This window comes from Pan troglodytes, chromosome 20 (assembly GCF_028858775.2).
Source record: "Pan troglodytes isolate AG18354 chromosome 20, NHGRI_mPanTro3-v2.0_pri, whole genome shotgun sequence".
In the NCBI taxonomy this organism is placed as follows: domain Eukaryota; kingdom Metazoa; phylum Chordata; class Mammalia; order Primates; family Hominidae; genus Pan; species Pan troglodytes.
Window position 1 is genome coordinate 23,075,825 of NC_072418.2, and position 20,291 is coordinate 23,096,115.

The 20,291-nt window shown below is 37.6% G+C and overlaps 1 pseudogene; it reads right to left on the reverse strand.

The window, feature by feature from the left end:
- Nucleotides 1-475: 475 nt before the first annotated feature.
- On the reverse strand, nt 476-1,660 carry LOC107966566 (zinc finger protein 506-like; annotated as a pseudogene).
- Nucleotides 1,661-20,291: the final 18,631 nt, after the last annotated feature.

The following is a 20,291-nucleotide window of genomic DNA, read 5'->3' on the forward strand; positions in this document are numbered from 1 at the left end:
GTGTTGCTAAAAGCACTTTCACATCTTTCAGGTTTGTAGAGCTCCTCTTCAGCATGAATTATCACCATGTCTCTTAAGAATTGAGAACTTGTGGCTGGGCATGGTGGCTCACGCCTGCAGTCCCAGCACTTTAGGAGGCTTAGGTGGGTGGATCACCTGAGGTCAGGAGTTTGAGACCAGCTTGGGAAATATGGTGAAACTCCATCTCTACTAAAAATACAAAAATTAGCTGGGTGTGGTGGTGGGCACCTGTAATCCCACCTACTTGGGAGGCTGAGGCAGGAGAATGGCTTGAACCCAGGAGGCGGAGGTTGCAGTGAGCCGAGATTGTGCCATTGCACTCCAGCCTGGGTGACAAGACTGAAACTCTGTCTCAAAAAAAAAATAAAAATGAGAACTTGTTATAGGCTTTGCCACATTTTTCACACTTGTAGGTTTCTGTCCAGTATAAATTATGTGTAATGAGGGTTGAGAACTTCCTTAAAAAGCTTTGTCACATTCTTGGTTTCTGTCCAATATGAATTATCTTATGTTTATTAATGTCTGAGGATCAGTTAAAAGCTTTGCCACATTCTTCACATTTGTACGGTTTCTCTGCAGTAGAAATTCTCTTATGTATAGTAAGGTGTGAGGACCAGCTGAAGCCTTTGCCACATTCTTCACATTTGTAGGGTTTCTCTCCTGTATGAATTATCTCATGTTTACTAAGGGTTGATGATTAAATAAAGGCTTTGCTACATTTATCACACTTGTGTGATTTCTCTCCAGTGTGAATTTTCCTATGTGAAAAAAGGGTTGTGGGGTGGTTAAAAGCTTTGCCACATTCTCTGCATCTGTAGGGTTTCTCTCCAGTATGAAGTATCTTATCTGTAGTAAGGGTAGAGGAGTACATAAAGGCTTTGCCACATTCTTCACATTTGTAGGGTTTCTCTCCTTTATGAATTATCTTATGTGTGGTAAGGTGAGAGGAGTTCTTAAAGACTTTGTCACATTCTTCATATTTGTAGGGTTGCTCCTTAGTATGAATTATCTTAGGTGTAGTAAGGGGTGAGGACCAATTGTAGGCTTTGCAACATTCTTCACATTTGTAGGGTTTCCCCTTAGTATGAATTATCTTATGTGTAGTAAGGTTAGAGGACTGCTTTAAGGTTTTGGCACATTCTTCACATTTGCAGAGTTTCTCTCCAGTATGAATTATCTTATGTGTAGTAAGGTGTGAGGACCAGTTGAAGGCTTTGCCACATTCTTCACATTTGTAGGTTTCTCTCTAGTATAAATTTTCTTATATGTAGTAAGGGTTGAGGACTGGTTAAAAGCTTTGCCACATTCTATCCATTTGAAAGGTTTTTTCCAGTATGTCTTCTTTTATGTCTGTTTGAATTTGAAAATTTATGAAAGACTTTCATATATTTATCACATTGAAATATTTTGCTCTGAGTATTTGTGAAACATTGGTTAAGTCCGTTACAACCTCCTTTGTGCACCTTACACTCATCCATATTTTCACAGCCTTTTTTTTTTTTTACTGTAAATTGTCATGTCCATTTTTTTCATATCTTCTCAGTATCACTTTTTGGAAAGATTCTTTTACTCTCTGCTCTGGCCAAAGGTCTTGGGCAAAATGAGACCACATAACCAAAAGAAACAATAAAAAACACATCACTTCAATTGCTAGACTCAGATAAATATACTTTACAAATCTAACCTATAAAATTATACAAACTACATAAGCAAGATGACATAGGAAAATACCACAAGCTGTAATTTCTTCCTGGACATATAAATTTAACAAAAACATACTGACCAAAATACATTTGTAACAAATTTACAAATAAGTTACGTGTATGAACAGCCCCAGGTGAGCACAATGCAAACAGCCACATAGAAGAAAAAGTAAAGTCTGTTACTTATACCCAACACAGGTCCTCCTGCTCTCCAGTATAACATTGTGCTTTTAAAAGTAAAAAGCTGGCTGGGCTTGGTGGCTCATGCCAGTAATCCCAGCTCTTTGATAGGCTGACATCGGTGGATCACGAGGTCAGGAGTTCAAGACCAGCCAAGATAGTGAAACCCCATCTCTGCTAAAAATACAAAAAATTAGCCGGTCATGGTAGTGGGTGCTTGTAGTCCCAGCTACTTAAGAGACTGAGGGAGAGAGTTGCTTGAACCCAGGAGGCAGAGGTTGCAGCGAGCCAAAATTGTGCCACTGCACTCCAGCCTGGGCAACAGAAAGAGACTCCATCTAAGAAAACAAAAAGAATAATAAATAAAATAAAATATATTGAATAATATTCAGTAAGTGAAATAGGAACACAGACAACTTCTGAAGATTAGAAAAATGAGGATAACAACAAGAAATATTAAAAAGGAAAAAAAAGGCCAGGCGTGGTGGCTCACGCCTGTAATCCCAGCACTTTGGGAGCCAAAGGCAGGTGGATTACCTGAGGTCTGGAGTTCAAGACCAGCCTGGCCAACGTGGTGAAACCCTGTCTCTACTAAAAATATAAAAACCAGCTGGGTGTGCTGGTGGGCACCTGTAATCCCAGCTACTCGGGAGGCTGAGGCAGGAGAATTGCTTGAACCCAGGAGGCAGAGGTTGCAGTGAGCCAAGATCATGCCATTGCACTCCAGCCTGGGCAACAGGAGCAAAACTCTGCATCAAAAAAAAAAAAAAAAAAAAGCAAAAAACAAAAATCATGAATATAAATAATACAAAAAATAACTGAAAATTTCTTAAAAGAAAACATGATATAAAGATGAAGAAGCTAAACAAACTAGGATACCCCGAAGATATTCATAACAAATACACATATAAATAAAATTTCAAAAATCACAGATAAGAAGAAGAGAATTTTGGGAAGTGCAAGATAAAAATGATGTGTTATTTATAAGCACGGTTTCATGAGATAATCAGTGAATTTATTTTAAAAATTTGCAGGTCAGAAGGAAGCTATGTGATATTGTTAAAGTTATAATTAAAAAAAACTGTCAAGTGGGAATGAGAATATCAGGAAAATTGTACTCTCAAATAAAAAGAAGTCCTTCCAAAGTAACCAAATCCTGAGAAAGTATATTGGCACTGCATATGTCCTACATATCAAAGATGCTGAAAGGAGTTTCTTCCACTGAAAATAATATAATGCAAGAAAACAACACTTAATCATATGAAAATACATAAATTTCTGGAAAAAATATGTACATACACAAAAATAAAATTTCTTACTTAACATTATCATAATGGTCCAGAAAACATTGTTAGTTATTTTCTAAAATTTAAAAGATAAAAGTATAGGAATTACTATAAACATCTGTTAATGAATATACAACATAAAAAATATAATTAGCAAAATCATAACAAAGTTGAAGGCTGATGTAATGATGAAGAATTTTTGTATGCAACTGAAGCTAATTCTTTATCACAAACAAATATATTGTTGGATCTTTTAGAGGTTTTATGTAATCCTTGAAAGTACCACTTAGAAAATATCTGTATAGATACATAAAAAAGAAATAAGACAAAAACAGAAAGCATGTTATTGTGGGATCTGGCCAGCAGCCCGCAATGCAATGGGGCTCTTTCTTTGTTCCCAGGTGGATCAGCAGGTCGAGAAATAAAAGACACACACAAGATAGTGAAAGCTGAGTCCAGGAGGGTCACCGCCTTCTGGTCCTGCCATGCTGCCAATGCGCTGGATATACCAGCATTTATTATTAAGTTTAGTGAGGGTGTGGGTAGGTTAATGAGGGATTTAGAGTCGTTTGATTATGAGGTGAGATGGTCACATGGGAATGAAGTAATTCTTTAACATAACATCAGTATGCAGAAGTACAGTATACAGAGATAAGAATTTACAATATAGTGTGTGCATTAGCAATTTTTAACAGAGCCTTAAAAAGGAAACACTGTCTCTCCATAACCTATGATTAATGATGAGCAAGATATTAATCAGTAGTAATAATTACAGCAAAAGCTGGTTGCAAACAATCAATAAAAGGAGGATGTGAAACTAGACAACCGATTAGACCACAAATTCTCAGAAGGGAGTATGTCTTAACCCTAAAGAGACCTAGAAGAGCCATGGCAAGATAAGGGCATTTATAGCCCGATGTTATCCATATGAACAGGCACCCCTCATGCATCCATTTGTAGGCTCTCCACAAGGGTCGCATTCCATTCCCAGAGCTATGAATATCTGCTTTTCTGGGATAGAAATCTTGGTGATGTGAAACCTTCCTGACTGCACATCCGTTTATAGGCTCTCTGCAGGGGGAAGCACATCACGCACTGTTGGCTCATTCTGGCAGCCCAACCTGGCATTGTCTTTACACAATCCTGCATGTAATTTTGTATTTACAATTATCAGGAGCATTTCATCTTTCATTCCATAGCCATAGTTTCAGGGGGTCTCCCTACAGCATGTCAATATAAAAATAAAAATAAAAAAACACAAAAAAGACAGAAAGAGAAAATGAGAGACAAAGATACAAAAATCAAATGACACAATTAATAAAATAACATTAGTAAGTTTTTCTCTTTCAAAAAACTATTTTTATATATATAATTATCTTTCCAATCAACAGACATACTTTCAATATAAAGGTTTATTAAAAAATTTTTAAATCAAGATTCAACTTGCCTTTCTACAAGAGTCAGTTGAGATCTAATGAGAAAAAAAGACTGAAAGTAGAAAGATGGAAGTAGAAATTTCATGTAAATATTAACCAAATGAGAGCAGAAGAGCTCAGAATAATATTACACAAGCTACATCTTAAGTCAAAAACTGTCATATTTTATAAAATGTACTTTAAGTCAAATCTTCAAAATGACAAAGAAGCGTGCAGGATGGTTAAATGCTTTGCCACATTCTTCACACTTGTAGAGATGCTCTCCAGTATGAATTATCTTATGTGTAGTGAGGTTCGAGGAGTACTTAAAGGCTTTGCCACATTCTTCACATTTGTAGGGTTTCTCTCTAGTATGAGTTATCTTATATGCAGTAAGGTATGAGGACCAGTTGAAGGCTTTGCCACATTCTTCACATTTGTAGAGTTTCTCTCCAGTATGAATTCTCTTATGTATAGTAAGGTATGAGGACCAGTTGAAGGCTTTGCCACGTTCTTCACATTTGCAGGGTTTCTCTCTAGTATGAATTTTCTTATGTGTAGTAAGGGTTGAAAACTTGTTAAAAGCTTTGCCACATTCTATACATTTGAAAGGTCTTTTTTCCCGTATGTCTTCTCTTATGTCAGTTTGAATTTGAAAATTTATGAAAGACTTTCATATATTTATCACATTGAAATATTTTTTTCTTGGTATTTGTGAAGCATTGGTTAAGTCCATTATAACCTCGTTTGTGCACCTTACACTCATCCACACTTTCACATTCTTTTTTTAACTGTAAATTGTCATGTCCACATTTTTCATAACTAACTTCTCAGTATCAGTTTTTGGAAAGAATCTTTTACACTCTGCTCTGGCCAAAGGTCTTGGGCAAAATGAGAACACGTAACTGAAAGAAACAATACAAATACATTACTTCAGTTGCTAGGCTCAGATAAATATACTTTACAAATCTAACCTATAAAATTATACAAACTACATAAGCAAGAAGACATAGCAAAATACCATAAGCTGTAATTTCTTCCTGGACATATAAATGTAACAAAAACATACTGACCAAAAAACGTTTGTAAAAAATGTATAAATGGGTTAAGTGTGTGAAGGGCCCCAAGTGAGCACAATGCAAAGAGCCACATAGAAGAAAAAGAGGTCTGTTACTTATACCCAACACAGCTCTTCCTGCTCTCCATATAAGATTGTGTCTTCAAAAGTAAATTGCCAAATGGATGTGGTGGCTTATACCTGTAATCCCAGCACTTTGGGAGGCTGATGTGGGTGGATGACTTGAGGTCAGGAGTTCAAGACCAGCCCGGCTGAGATGGTGAAACCCCATCTCTACTAAAAATACAAAAAATTAGCCAGGCATGGTGGTGGGTGCCTGTAATCACAGCTACTCGGGAAGCTGAGGCATGAGAATTGCTTGAACCTGGAAGGCGGAGGTTGCAGTGAGCAGAGATCGTGCCACTGCACTTCAGCCTGGGCGAAAGAGAGAGACTTCATCCCCCCCCCACCCGCAAAAAAAAAAAGTAAATTGCTGACCAGGCATGATGGCTCAAGCCTGTAATCTCAGCACTTTGGGAGGGCAAGGCGGGAGGATTATCTGAGACCACGAGGTTGAGACCAGCCTCACTAACATGGTGAAATCCCATCTCTACTAAAAATACAAAAAATTAGCCAGGCTTGGTAACAGATATGTGTAATCCTAGCTACCTGGGAGGCTGAGGCAGGAGAATTGCTTGAACTGTGGTGGCAGAGATTGTAGTGAGCCAAGATCATGCCACTGCACTCCAGCCTAGGTAACAGAGTGAGACTCTGCTCACACATACACACACAAATGTAAATTGCCAACCCCTCGTTTTTAAAAACAAAACAAAAAAAAAACTAGAAAAATATTGGCACATATATCTTTATTTCTGGCTTCTAGGGGCTTTCTTAGACATTAATTAATGTCTCTCGTGACATAAAATGCTGAAAGAAATGGTGATACATGTTGGAATGACAGTTTGAGTCTGCTGAGTCTGAAGGTATATTACAGAGAAGCAGAGAAACTGCAGTACCCCAAACAGGGAATGGGTGTGGCAAGTGATTACAGATTATTAAGAAGAAATGTGAACAAGCTGATTTATCTAAACAATAAAAACAAAATTTTAGACAAGATACATCCTAAAAACATGTTTGAGGAATTCCCAGAATCTTTAGCCAAGACAATTGACTTCAGACTACGCAAGCACAAAGCTATATTATAAAGATTGTAACAGGTAGCTTTTTGTTAATGTCCAAATCTCACTCAAAGATTATAATGTATACCAAATATTAGAACAACATGGCCCCATCAAAAACATAAAATTTTCTAAAGCAACCATAGAAAGTATAGAAAGTAATTTTAAAAATTCAAAATAGATTGAACAGGCCAGGGTTCGTGGCTCATTTCTGGAATCCCAACACACTGGGAGATCAAGGTGGGAAAATCACATGAGGTCAGGAGTTTGACACCACCCTGGCCAACATGATGAAACCCTGTATCTACTAAAAATACAAAGATTAGCTGGGCATGGTGGCATTTGCCTGTAATCACAGCTACTTGGGAGGCTGACACAGGAGAACTGCTTGAACCTGGGAGGGGAATGTTGCAGTGAGTGGAGATTGTACCACTGTACTGCAGCCTGAGCAACACTGTCTCAAAAATAAAATGAAAAAGGCTGGGCTTTGTGGCTCGTGCCTGTAATCCCAGCACTTTAGGAGGCCAAAGTGGGTGGATCATTTGAGGTCAGGAGTTCAAGATCAGCCTGGCCAACATGGAGAAACCCCGTCTCTACTAAAAATACAAAAAATTCGTTGGGCGTGATGGCAGGCAGCTGTAATCCCAGCTACTCGGGAGGCTGAGGCAGGAGAATCGCTTGAACCTGGGAGGCAGAGTTTGCAGTTAGCCGATATCACGCCACTGCACTCCAGCCTCAGCAACAGAAAAAGACTCCGTATCAGAAAAAAATAGAAACACAGACAACTACCGAAGATCAGAAAAATAAAGATAAAAAAAATTAAAATACCAAAAACCAAAAATTGTGGATATAAAATTACCAAAAAACTGAAAAATTTCTTAAAAGAAAATATGACGTAAACATGAAAAAGCTGAAAAAACAAATTTAGGTACACACAAAGGTAATAACAGACACAAATATAAGCAAAATTTCAAAATGGCATATGAGAAAAGAATTTTGGGCACTACAACATAAAAATGTTTCATTTATAAGCATAGTCTCATGAGATAACCAGTGAATTTATCAAAAAAAAATTTGCAAGTCAGAAGGAAACTGTGTGATATTGTTAAAGTTATAATAATTTTTAAAAAGCTGTCAAGTGGGAATAATACCATCAGCAAAATTGTACTACCAAATACAAAGACGTCCTTCCAAAATAACCAAATCCTGAGAAAGTATATTGACATTGCATATGCTCTACATATCAAAGATGCTGAAAGGAGGTTCTTTCACTGAAAATAACATAATGCAATAGGCACATACACAAAAATGAAATTTATTACTTAACATTATCATAATGATACAGAAAACATTTTTAATTATTCTCTAAAATTTAAAAGGTAAAAGTATAGACATGATTATAAACATCTGTTAACGAACATAAAACATAAAAAAAAATTAGCAAAATCGATAACAAAATTGAAGGCAGATGTAATGATGAAGAATTTTTGTATGCAATTGAAGTTCGTTTTTTACCATATTCAAATATATTGTTGGATCTTTCAGAGGTTTTATGTAATCCCCCAAGGTATCTAAGAAAATATTTATATAGATACACAAAAGAAAGTAAGAAAAAAACTGAAAGCATATCAATACAGAAATTAAAAAAACACAAAAAAAGACAGAAAGAGAAAATGAGAGAAAAAGATAGAATCAAATAAAATGATTAATAATGTAACATTAGTAAGTTTTTCTCTTTCAGAAAACTATTTAAATATATATATAATTATCTTTCCAATCAAGAGACATACTTTCAATAAACAGGTTTATTAAAAAATGTTTAAAATCAATGTTCAACTTGCCTTTCTACAGGACTCAGTTGAAATCTAATGACAAAAAAGACTGAAAGTGAAATAATGGAAGTAGAAATGTCACGTAAATATTAACCAAATGAGAGCAGAAGAGGTCAAAATAATATTATACAAGATACATGTTAAGTCAAAAACTGTCATATTTTATAGAATGTACTTTAAGTTCAAACTTCAGAAAGACAAAGGACATTAAATAATATATAGATTCATTCACTGAGAACCTACGACAAATTTATTTATCCATGTGTGTGTTTGTGTGTGTGTGTCTCAAACTAGGGTTTCAAATATATAAAGCAAACACTAACAAAATTGGATAAACACAGAGAGAGCAATATAATTATAGTAGGATATTCCAATACCCCACTTTCTGTAATAATAATGAAACAAGACAGAATATTAGCAAGAAACAGAGGACTAGAAGGCAGTAAAAAACACTTATTTCTAATGAAGGTATAGAGAACACTCCTCAACAGCATCAAAATACACAGCCTTCTCAATAGCTCAAACAACATTCTCCTATATAGACCACCTGTTAGTCCAAAAACAAAATCTTAACACATATATATATATATTTGAGATGGAGTGTTTCACTCTTGTTACCCAGTATGGAGTGCAATGGTGCAGTCTCAGCTCACTGCAACCTCTGCCTCCCAGGTTCAAGTGATTCTCCTGCCTGAGCCTCCTGAGTAGCTGGGATTACAGGCATGCACCACCACGCCCAGCTAATTTTGTATTTTTAGTAGAGGCACGGTTTCTCCATGTTGGTCAGGCTGGTCTTGAACTCCTTACTTCAGGTGATCCGCCTGCGTTGGCCTCCCAAGTGCAGGGATTACAGGTATGAGCCACCGCGCCCAGCCTCAACACATTTTCTAAAATGTAGATTTTATAGATTACTTTCTATGACAAAAAATGAAATTAGAATATAAAACAATAATATAAATATTTGATAAATTTACAAATATATAGAAATTATATGACACACTCTTGAGCATGCACTTGTTGAAATTACTGGGCTGGGTGCGGTGGCTCATGCCTGTAATCCCAGCACTTTGGGAGGCCGAGGTGGGTGAATTTAACTCCATCTCAAAAACAAACAACCAAAAAAGAAAGAATTAATATTGTGAAGATGTCTGTACTGCTCAATTTAATCTACAGATTTAACTCAATGTTTTTCAAATGTCTCATTGCATTTTTGAAGAAATAAAAACAGCAAATCCAAAAGTATATGGAATCTAAAGAGACAAGAAAGTACCCAACAATCTTCAAAAAAAGGAACAACGTTGGAGGCTTTACCATTTCTGATTTCAAAACACATCAAAAAGCTACAGAATTAAAACAACTGGTATGAGTATAAAGGTGAAAAATTAGAGAAATAAAACAGAATGCAGTACATATATTAACTGTCACATAACTATTGCAGCATTGTGACTGAAAGCCAATAGGTAAAAGCAATGCAAATTTCTGTCACCAAATCATTCAGTAGGTACAAAAATACTGGAATATCACTCAGTGAGCCACTGCACCCGGCCTAGAAATATTTTATTGTAAATTTTTGTTATGTTTTTGACACAAAATACATAAGTAAAAATAATACCTAAGAGAGATACAGAGTTATTATAGTTTTTAAATTATCTTCAAATCCAAAAGTGTTTCTTTCACATGAAAATAATGTAGATACACAAATAAATAGATGTTGAAATTAGGGGATTTTTTATGACTACTCATCTAGAAAAGATTAAAAAACTGTTATAGGCTTGGTGCAGTAGCTCATGCCTGTAATCCCAGCACTTAGGGAGGCTCAGGTGGGTGGATCACCTGAGGTCGGGTGTTCGAGACCAGCCTGACCAATGTTTAAGCCCCGTCTCTACTAAAAATACAAAATTAGCCTGGCATGGTAGTGCATGCCTGTAATCCCAGCTACTTGGGAGGCTGAGGCAGGAGAATTGCTAGAACCCAGGAGGCAGAGGTTGCAGTGAGCTAAGATCCCACCACTATATTCTAGCCTGGGCAACAAGAGCAAAACTCTCTCTCAAACAAACAAACAAACAACAACAACAAAAAACTCCAAAAAACCTACTACAAGAAGCACGCAACAAATATACAAGTGACACAAAGGTAACAGGATAAAATTTATACAGGCCAACAAACAGAAATAATTATACTGGTAATAGACATACGGCTTATTCACATTTAATTTTGCTCCACACTGTCTTAAATTGTACAGAGTTAAATATTGTCATATACAATTATAATATAAACTAAAAAATCAAAACACAACTAACTGCTGTGATGTGGCATACCCAAAAATATATAACACAATAATATAAAATCGCAAAACAAAATTAACACATGGAATATAAAACTTATTGGATACCATCAAGCAGATCAATGTATTCATGAAAGGAATCTTAGAATATAGAGAAAAAGTAATACAGACATTACTTGAAGATTAAAAAAAAAAAGCTGAGAACTTCCCAAATTTTAATGTAACAAAAAAAAATTTCTAACCTGTAAAACTCAATTCAAAATTACACTACTTCAGTAAGAAGACAAAAATAAAGACTTTCCAAAATAAAAGGTGAGCCTGTTCATCACCACTAACAGTTCTACAAAATATACTACATGGGGCTGGGCACAGTGGTTCACGCCTGTAATCCCAGCAGTTTCAGAGGCCGAGGTGGGTGAATTGCCTGAGATCAGGAGTTCAAGACCAGCCTGAACAATATGGTGAAACTGCGTCCCTACTAAAAATGCAAAAATTAGCCGGGTGTGGTGGTGCACACCTGTAGTCTCAGCTACTCAGGAGGCTGAGGCAGGAGAATCACTTGAACCCAAGAGGCGGAAGTTGCAGTGAGCCAAAATCATACCATTGCACTCCAGCCTGGGCGACAGAGCAAGACTCCATCTCAAAAAAAAAAAAAAAAAAAAAAAAGTGCCGGGTGAGATGGCTCAAGCCTGTAATCCCAGCACTTTGGGAGGCCAAGGCAGTTGGATCATCAAAGGTCAGAAGTTCGAGATAAGCCTGGCCAACATGTTGAAACCCCATGTCTACTAAAAATAATAATAATAATAATAATAATAATAATATTTAGCCGGGCATGGTGGCATGCACCTGTAACCCCAGCTACTTGGGATGGAATCTGAGGCAGGAGATTTGCTTGCACCTGGGAGGCGGAGGTTGCAGTGAGCCAAGATCATGCCACTGCACCCCAGGCCTGAGTGACAGGGAGACTCGGTCTCAAAAAACAAAAGTAAAAAAAAAATACTGCACGGGGCTCAGGCACAGTGCTTCATGCCTGTAATTCTACAGCTTTGGGAGGCCAAAGCAATCACATCACTTGAGACCAGAAGTTCAAGACCAGCCTGAGCAACATAATGAGACCCTACATATAAAAATAGAGAAATGTTAAAATGTGTCCGTTATGTTGAAACATAAAATGGTGCTGGACAGCATCATAAAAACATATGTAAATATAAAGCTCTCCAATAAATGTAAATATATGGACACATATAGAATTCTTTACTATCAAAATGATGGTACACGCTGGGAATGGTGGCTCAAGTCTGTAATTTCAGCACTTTAAGAGGCTGAGGTGGGCGAATAACCTGAGGTCAGGAGTTCAAGACCAGCCTGGCCAACATGGTGAAACCCCATCTATACTACAAATACAAAAAATTAGCCAGGCTGGCCTGATGGCAGGCACCTATAACTTCAGCTACTTGGGAGGCTGAGGCAGGAGAATCCCTTGAACCCGGGAGGCAGAGGTTGCAGTGAGCCAAGATTGCACCATTGCACTCCATCCTGGGCAGTAGAGCGAGACTCAGTCTCAAAAACAAATCAAAACAAACAACCAAAAAAAACAAAAATGATGGTACATAAAACCTTTAAAGTTCTTTTATAGAATATAAAAACAATGTGTAAATCTGCGTGCATCTGTTAATAGATACACCATATAAAATAATTTAAATATCAATAACAAACTGGAAAATATAGAGGCATAGTTCTTGTATTCAGTTGAAGTTTTTATGAGATTAAAACATATTGTTTTAACTTTAAGATGCATGCAATCTCCAGTTTTCAGATGATTAGAAAGAAAATATTTATAGAAAGTATGCAAAAGAAAATAAAAAATAAAGCATGTGAGTGCAAAATTAAATAAAAATTAAGAAAGTAAAACAGGAAATGAGAAAAATATAACTACTGGAAACACATAAAACCATAAATATAACTGGTAATAACAACTTCATTTCTTTAAGCAATCATTTTAAATATAAATTAATTAAACTACTTAATAAAATAAAATGTAATCTTAGGACTTTAGAAGACCAAGGTAGGCTGATCACTTGATCCCAGGAGTTCAAGACCAGCCTGGGCAACATGGGAAAACTCTGTCTCTACTAAAAATACAAAAAAGCTACCTGTGTGTGATGGCACATACTTGTAACCCAGCTACTTGAGAGGCTAAAATGAGAAGATCATCTGAGTTTGGGAGGTTCAGGCAGCAGTGAACCACGCAAATCAGCCTGGTTGACAGACTGAGATCATATCTCAAAAATAAATGAGGCCGGGCACAGTGGCTCACACCTGTAATCCCAGCACTTTGGGAGGCCAAGGTGGGCAGATTACCTGAAGTCGGGAGTTTAAGACAAGCCTAGCCATCATGGTAAAACCCCGTCTCTACTAAAACTGTTGGCAGAAGAGCTGAGGCAGGGCTTGCTTGTCTGACATAATGTAAAAGAGTCTTGGAACATGTCCTGGGTCCAGGGTCTAAAACCCCTCATGACCTTTGGAACACCAAGCTCTGTGCCAAATGGTGGAAGGCTGCCCTGCCACACTACAGTCTAAGCCCATAGCATAAAACTCCTTGTGGCTTGGAGAGAACCCAGGGCTCAGGGCATAAAACCCCTTGTAACCTCTGGAATGTGTCCAGACTCGCTGGCCCCTTGCTCCTTGCTCTCCGAAGATCACAAATTGATTGGATCTTGAATTAGAAGAACCTGTTCTCCCTTATCTTAAGTAGCACAGCATATGCTAAACTGTCACAGCTACACTTGATGCACCACTACCTTTCTATCCTAACGTCCTCACCTGTCTACCCTCATATCCACACATCCTCAGCACCTGCTTCATTGTTTGATTACCAATAAATAGTGTGGACTCCCAGAACTCAGGGCCTTCACAGCCTCCAAACTGGCTTTGGCCCCCTGGACCCACCCTATGTACTCTTAACTTGTCTTGTCCCATTCCTTTGACTCTGCCAGACTTCGTAGCCCCCACAATCTGGTGTTGGATCTGATCACCCCAACAAAAACTACAAAAATTAGCTGGGTGTGGTTGCGGGTGCCTGTAATTTCAGCTACTTGGGAGGCTGAGGCAGGAGAATAACTTGAACCCGGGAGGTGGAGATTGCAGTGAGCTGAGATTGCACCATTCCACTCCAGCCTGGGCAACAAGAGAGAAACTCCATCTTAAAATAAATAAATAAATAAATAATATAAAGAAAATGATATAGGATGCCTGAGTGGTTTTTCTTTTTTCTTGAGACTGAATTTTGCTCTTGTTGCCCAGGCTGGAGTGCAATGGTGCAATCTTGGCTAACTGCAACCTCTGCCTCCTGGGTTCAAGCAATTCTCCCACCTCTGCCTCCTGAGTAGCTAGGATCACAGGTGCATGCCACCACGCCTGGCTAATTTTTGTATTTGTAGTAGACATGGGGTTTCTCCATGTTGGACAGGCTGGTCTCAAACTACTGACCTCAGTTGACCCACCCACCTTGGCCTCCCAAAGTGCTGGGATTACAGGTGTGAACCACCATGCCCAGTGTGAGTGGTTTTTCTAAAAAGCATACAGTATGCTGCCTACAAGAGACTCATTTTAGCATTCAGTCAAATAGGCTGAAAGTAACCGAATGAAAAAGATGTATATTCCATGAAAATAGTAACCACAAGTGAGTGAAGTGGTCATAATTATATTAGACATATTATGTTTTAAGTCAAGTACTACCATGAGACAAAAATTGATAATATATTACGGTAAAGTGAGCTGATTTACCAGGAATCTTTAACTATAATATTTATTTATCTATATGAATGTGTGTGTGTATATAACATCAGAGCTCCAAAATAAATAAAGCAAATATTGACAAAAGTGAAGCAAGACATACATAGTAACATAATAATTGTAGACATCAAGACTCCATTTGCAATAATAAATAGAAAATTCAAATAAAAAATAAGAAACAGAAAACCTAGGCAACATTATAGACTGTATTAATTATTTTGCATATAGAGAAATTCTTGAGAGTGCATAATTTACAAAGAAAAAAGGTTTATTTGGCTCACAGTTTGGCAGACTGTATAAGAAGTGTGTGCCAGCATCTGCTTTTGGTGTGGGTCTCAGGAAACTTACCATCATGGTGGAATGTAAACAGTAACTGGACATATTATATGATAAGAGACTGAGCAAGTGTGAGGTGAAGGAGCCAGGTTCATGTAATGAACCAGCTCACATTTGAATTAATAGAGTGTAAACTTTTTGGTTACCAAGAGGATGTACCAAGCCATTCATGAGAAATATGCCCCCATACAAAAACATGTCCCACCAGGTCCTTCATCCAACATTGAGGATTTATATTGCAGCATGAGCTTTGGAGAACATGAACATCCAAACCATATAATAGACCAACTAGGCTTCACAGACACATACAAAACTTTCCAGTCAAAACCAAGATAATGTACAATATTCTTATTTGCATCTGGTATATTCTGTTAGGACACACACCAAGTTTTATTAAATTTAAAAATACTGACTGAGTGCAGTGGCTGTTGCCTATAATCCTAACACTCTGGGAGATCAAGATAAGAGGATCCATTGGGGCCAAAAGCCTGACACCAGTCTGGGTAACACGATGAGAAACTTTTAATAAATAAGCATTTAAAATAAACCAATGTTATTTTTTATGTTTTAAATATATGCTATTCTTACACAAAATGAAACTGCTGTAATCTAACTTTAGAAGCAAAAAACAGCCTTACATTGTTAAATACAGAAAATATACACATATATATTTTGCAGAATAAAGTGAGACCCTCTGATATGTGAAACAAATATTAGGAAATAAACTATTTTATTATGTAGATGTAAGCTGAAGAAAGTAGATGAAAATACTATAATTCCTTTTTGCCTGTGGCAAACTTAAATTTACAAATAACTGAGTAAATATGGAGTGCTTACTAATTATCTAATTTACTTCAGGAATACCATCAAATTCTAGCATATTGTCCTAAATATCTGAATCTAAAATTACAGACAAATCTGAAAGAGAAAATAGAAAGTAAAAATGTGTAGGGAGAGTGACATCAGTAAGATGAAAAGATTAAAAGTGCCCTATTTTCATATCCCCTCACGGCAAAAAAAAAGTCAGCCATCCCTGACAAAAATGCCTTTATGAGAAACCAGGCATTATGGCTCACACCTGTAATGACAGCTACATGGTACATTAAGGTTGGAGAACTGCTTCAGGCCAGGATTTCAAGACCAGCCTGGGTTAAGCAGCAAGATGCCATCTCCAAAATAAGTGCCTCTAAGAGAGATTTGAGATCCCAGGAGGGAGTTGTGAAACACTACTAAAGCTTAAGATTGAGAAGTGTTCTATTAAGAAGGCAGGATGTCATTCAGGTGGGAAACTACAGGACCCCTGTTTTTGGCTACAGACCAGGATAGGGTTCACCCAACTTGATCCCACTGAGAATTCTGAACTTAACTCTGTAACCATCCCAAACTCCTCCCGGCCACAGTCTGGGAGAGGTCCTGCCATTCCAGAGACCTGGAGGAAGGTGCCCATTTACAGCCATGCAGGCAGACTTGTAGACCTTGGCCTTTGCTGTGGTCCCTGAAGTCGTTCAATGGCTCAGTTTCAGTACCTGAGCCACAGTTCATGGCCAGTTTTGCCTACATAGAAACCCAAACAGTTACATGAGGAAATGCTCTCTGGTACTCAGTGAAAGCCATACTCATCCATGTCCTGATATAAGGCCCACCATATGCAGACCCAACTGCAAAAACATGCCCTAGTGTCTGCCCTATGGAGCAAAGTCCTGAAAAATTTGCAGCGTGTCCAAAACAAAATGAGAATTATGACTACCCAAGCCCCTGTAACAAGCCAACTAAAGGTGGACCCTAGCGCAGGCCCAGCGGCCTTGTGACCAAGCTACAACCCCTCTTCACTACAAATTCAGAGGGCATCTCATAACCCCAAGGGCCCAAAAAAAGATCCTTACCTTCTAAAATCAGTTTATGAAAACTTGAAGAGGTGTTTGCTCCATCAAATTCAGACACCAATACAAAACTATATTGTGTCCATTGTCAATACTTCTATTTTAATGTAGAACTGGAAGTATGTGGCAGAAGAATTACTCAAAGAAACAAAAAAATCCATTGAAATTAAAGAAAAATAAGTAAAAAGCTGCTGTTTGTAGATCATACAATCTTATGTTTTAGAAAAACCATCACAGAACATTAAAAGCTACATAAACTAATAAATACACTCGTAAATTAGCAAAATATAAAATTAACATGCAAGTATATATATGGTTTCAGAAACTTAAACTATCAGATAAAACAGAAGATGAAACAAATCTTATTTACTATAGCATTAAAAAATAAATTTGTGAGAAAAAATTAACCAAGGAGGTAAAAATCTTCACAATAAAAAAAATCAATGAAAAAATTAGAGAAGATCTAAATAAATTTTAAAATATTTTGTGTCTATAGATTGAAAGAATAAATATTATTAAAGTGCCATATTATCCAAAGTGATCTATAGATTCAATAAATTTCCTATCAAAATTGCAGTGGTATTTTTTTCACAGTAATGGAAAATACAATTCTAAAATTTACATGAAACTAAAATAAACTTTGAATAGCCAAAGCAATCTTGAGAAAAAAGAACAAAGCAGAAAAATATCATACTTATAATTTCAAACTATATTTCAAGGCTATACAGTAATAAAAACAGAATGGGCTGGGCAGAAAAATGAACAAAAATATTCAACAGAAACAACTACTCCCACACATTTCAAATCTGATGCAAAAAAAAACTTTAAAAACTTTTAGTTTCTCAAAATCATGCAGATAGTTGTGTGTCCCCAAAACAATAGAAAAGCAGCCAGATTGTGCAGTCTCTTATATGCCCTGAAGAGGACTTTGGCTCTCACTGTGAACTTGAAGGAAGCTCACGGAAAGAAAAGTGGAATTTTTAGAGAATTTAAAAGCACAAGATAGAAGACGACCCTTTGTGAGAATAAAATTTAAAAAACAAACAAACAAACAATAGAACAGCTGCCCAGGAACTATTTCCTTTGGAACATAGCTTCCCAAATCACATTCTAAGGACTGGCTTTCTCTTTGACCTTGGGATCTCTAATCTGTGTCATCTGTTATATTCATTTTCACTCGCACCTACCTGGGGGTTTGGCAATTACCTCATGTCTCTTCATAGTCAAAGGTTTTTTTTCCTGCTCCAGACAGGTGATCAGGTCTGGTTCAGAAACACCAATACATGTTTTATTAAAAATAAATAACTTGAATCTTGCTCATATTCTCCAATTACAAGCTAGTAATGTGTTCAGCAGAGAGGATGTGATAAAATATTCTAGTAAATTAGGCTAGGTGCAGTGGCTCACGACTGTAATCCCAGCACTTTGGGAGGCCGAAGTGGGTGGATCACAAGGTCAGGAGATTGAGACCATCCTGGCTAACACAGTGAAACCCCCTCTCTACTAAAAATACAAAAAATTAGCCGGGCATGGTGGCGGGTGCCTGTAGCCCCAGCTACTTGGGAGGCTGAGGCAGGAGAATGGCGTGAACCCAGGAGGCAGAGCTTGCAGTGAGCCAAGATTGCACCATTGCACTCCAGCCTGAGCAACAGAGCGAGCCTCCATCTCAAAAAAAAAAAAAAATATATATATATATATATATATTCTAGTTATCAGGGGAAATTCAGCCAGATGTCGGGTGAAATTCACCCCCAATATTTCATGTAGGTTCTTTCCTATTTTCCCTAAGTGTCAGCCAGTCTAAGAAATAAAGGGACAGAGTACAAAGAGAGAAATTTTAAAGCTTGGTGTCTGGGGGAGACATCACATGTCGGCAGGTTCCGGGAGGCCCCTGAGCCATAAAACCAGCAAGTTTTTATTAGTGATTTTCAAAAGGGGAGGGAGTGTACAAATAGGGTGTAGGTCACAGAGATCACATGCTTCACAAGGTAATAAGATATCACAAGGCAAATGGAGGCAGGGTGAGATCACAGGACCACAGGACCAGGGTGAAATTCAAATTGCTAATGAAGTTTTGGGCATGCATTGTCATTGATAACAGCTTATCAGGAGACAGGGTTTGAGAGCAGACAACTGGTCTGACCAAAAATTTATTTGGTGGGAATTTCTTCATCCTAATAAGCCTGAGAGCGCTATGGGAGACTGGGGCTTATTTCATCCCTACAGCTCGACCATAAAAGATGGCTGCCCCTGAAGTAGCCATTTTAGAGGCCTACCCTCAGGGATGCATTCTCTTTCTCAGGGATGTTCCTTGCTGAGAAAAATAATTCAGTGATATTTCTCCCATTTGCTTTTGAAAGAAGAGAAATATGGCTCTGTTCCGCCCGGCTCACTGGCGGTCAGAGTTTAAGGTTATCTCTTGTTCCCTGAACATTGCTGTTATCCTGTTCTTTTTTTCAAAGTGCCCAGATTTCATATTGTTCAAACACACATGCTCCACAAACAATTTGTGCAGTTAACGCAATCAACACAGGGTCCTGAGGTGACATACATCCTCCTCAGTTTATGAAGATGATGGGATTAAGAGATTAAAGTAAAGACAGGCATAGGAAATCACAAGGGTATTGACTGGGGAAGTGATAAGTGTCCATGAAATCTTCACAATTTATGTTCTTCTGCCATGGCTTCAGCCAGTCCCTCCATTCGGGGTCCCTGACTTCCTGCAACAGTAGTAAATTATTACCAAAATACTAAGTTATAACAGAAACTTCTAAATACATAGAAAATACTTTCAACTTATAGGTTTCTTTTCGTTTTTTTTTTTTTTTTTTTTGAGATGGAGTTTCACTCTTGTTGCCCAGGGAGGAGTTTAATGGCGTGATCTCAGCTCACTGCAACCTCTGCCTCCTGGGTTCAAGAGATTCTACTGCCTCACCCTCCAGAGTAGCTGGAATTATGGGCATGCACCATCATGCCCGGCTAATTTTGTATTTTTAGTAGAGACAGAGTTTCTCCATGTTGGTCAAGCTAGTCTCGAACTCCTGACCTTAGGCAATCCACATGCCTAAACCTCCCAAAGTGCTGGGATTACAGGAATGAGCCACTGCACCTGACCCTCCTTGTAGGTTTTTAAATTTTACTACCTGGTACTACTGAATCAAAAATTGGTAATGGCAATGAGATTTTCAGGTGGGGGCATCAGTATTTTATGCCACTAAACTGCTGGAATTACCACTAATTCAGGGTTAAGAATACAGCTCATCTCAGGAATGTCAAAAGTTTGGATTAAGATAAAAATTCTTGAAGAAATTGTTTTCTAAATGA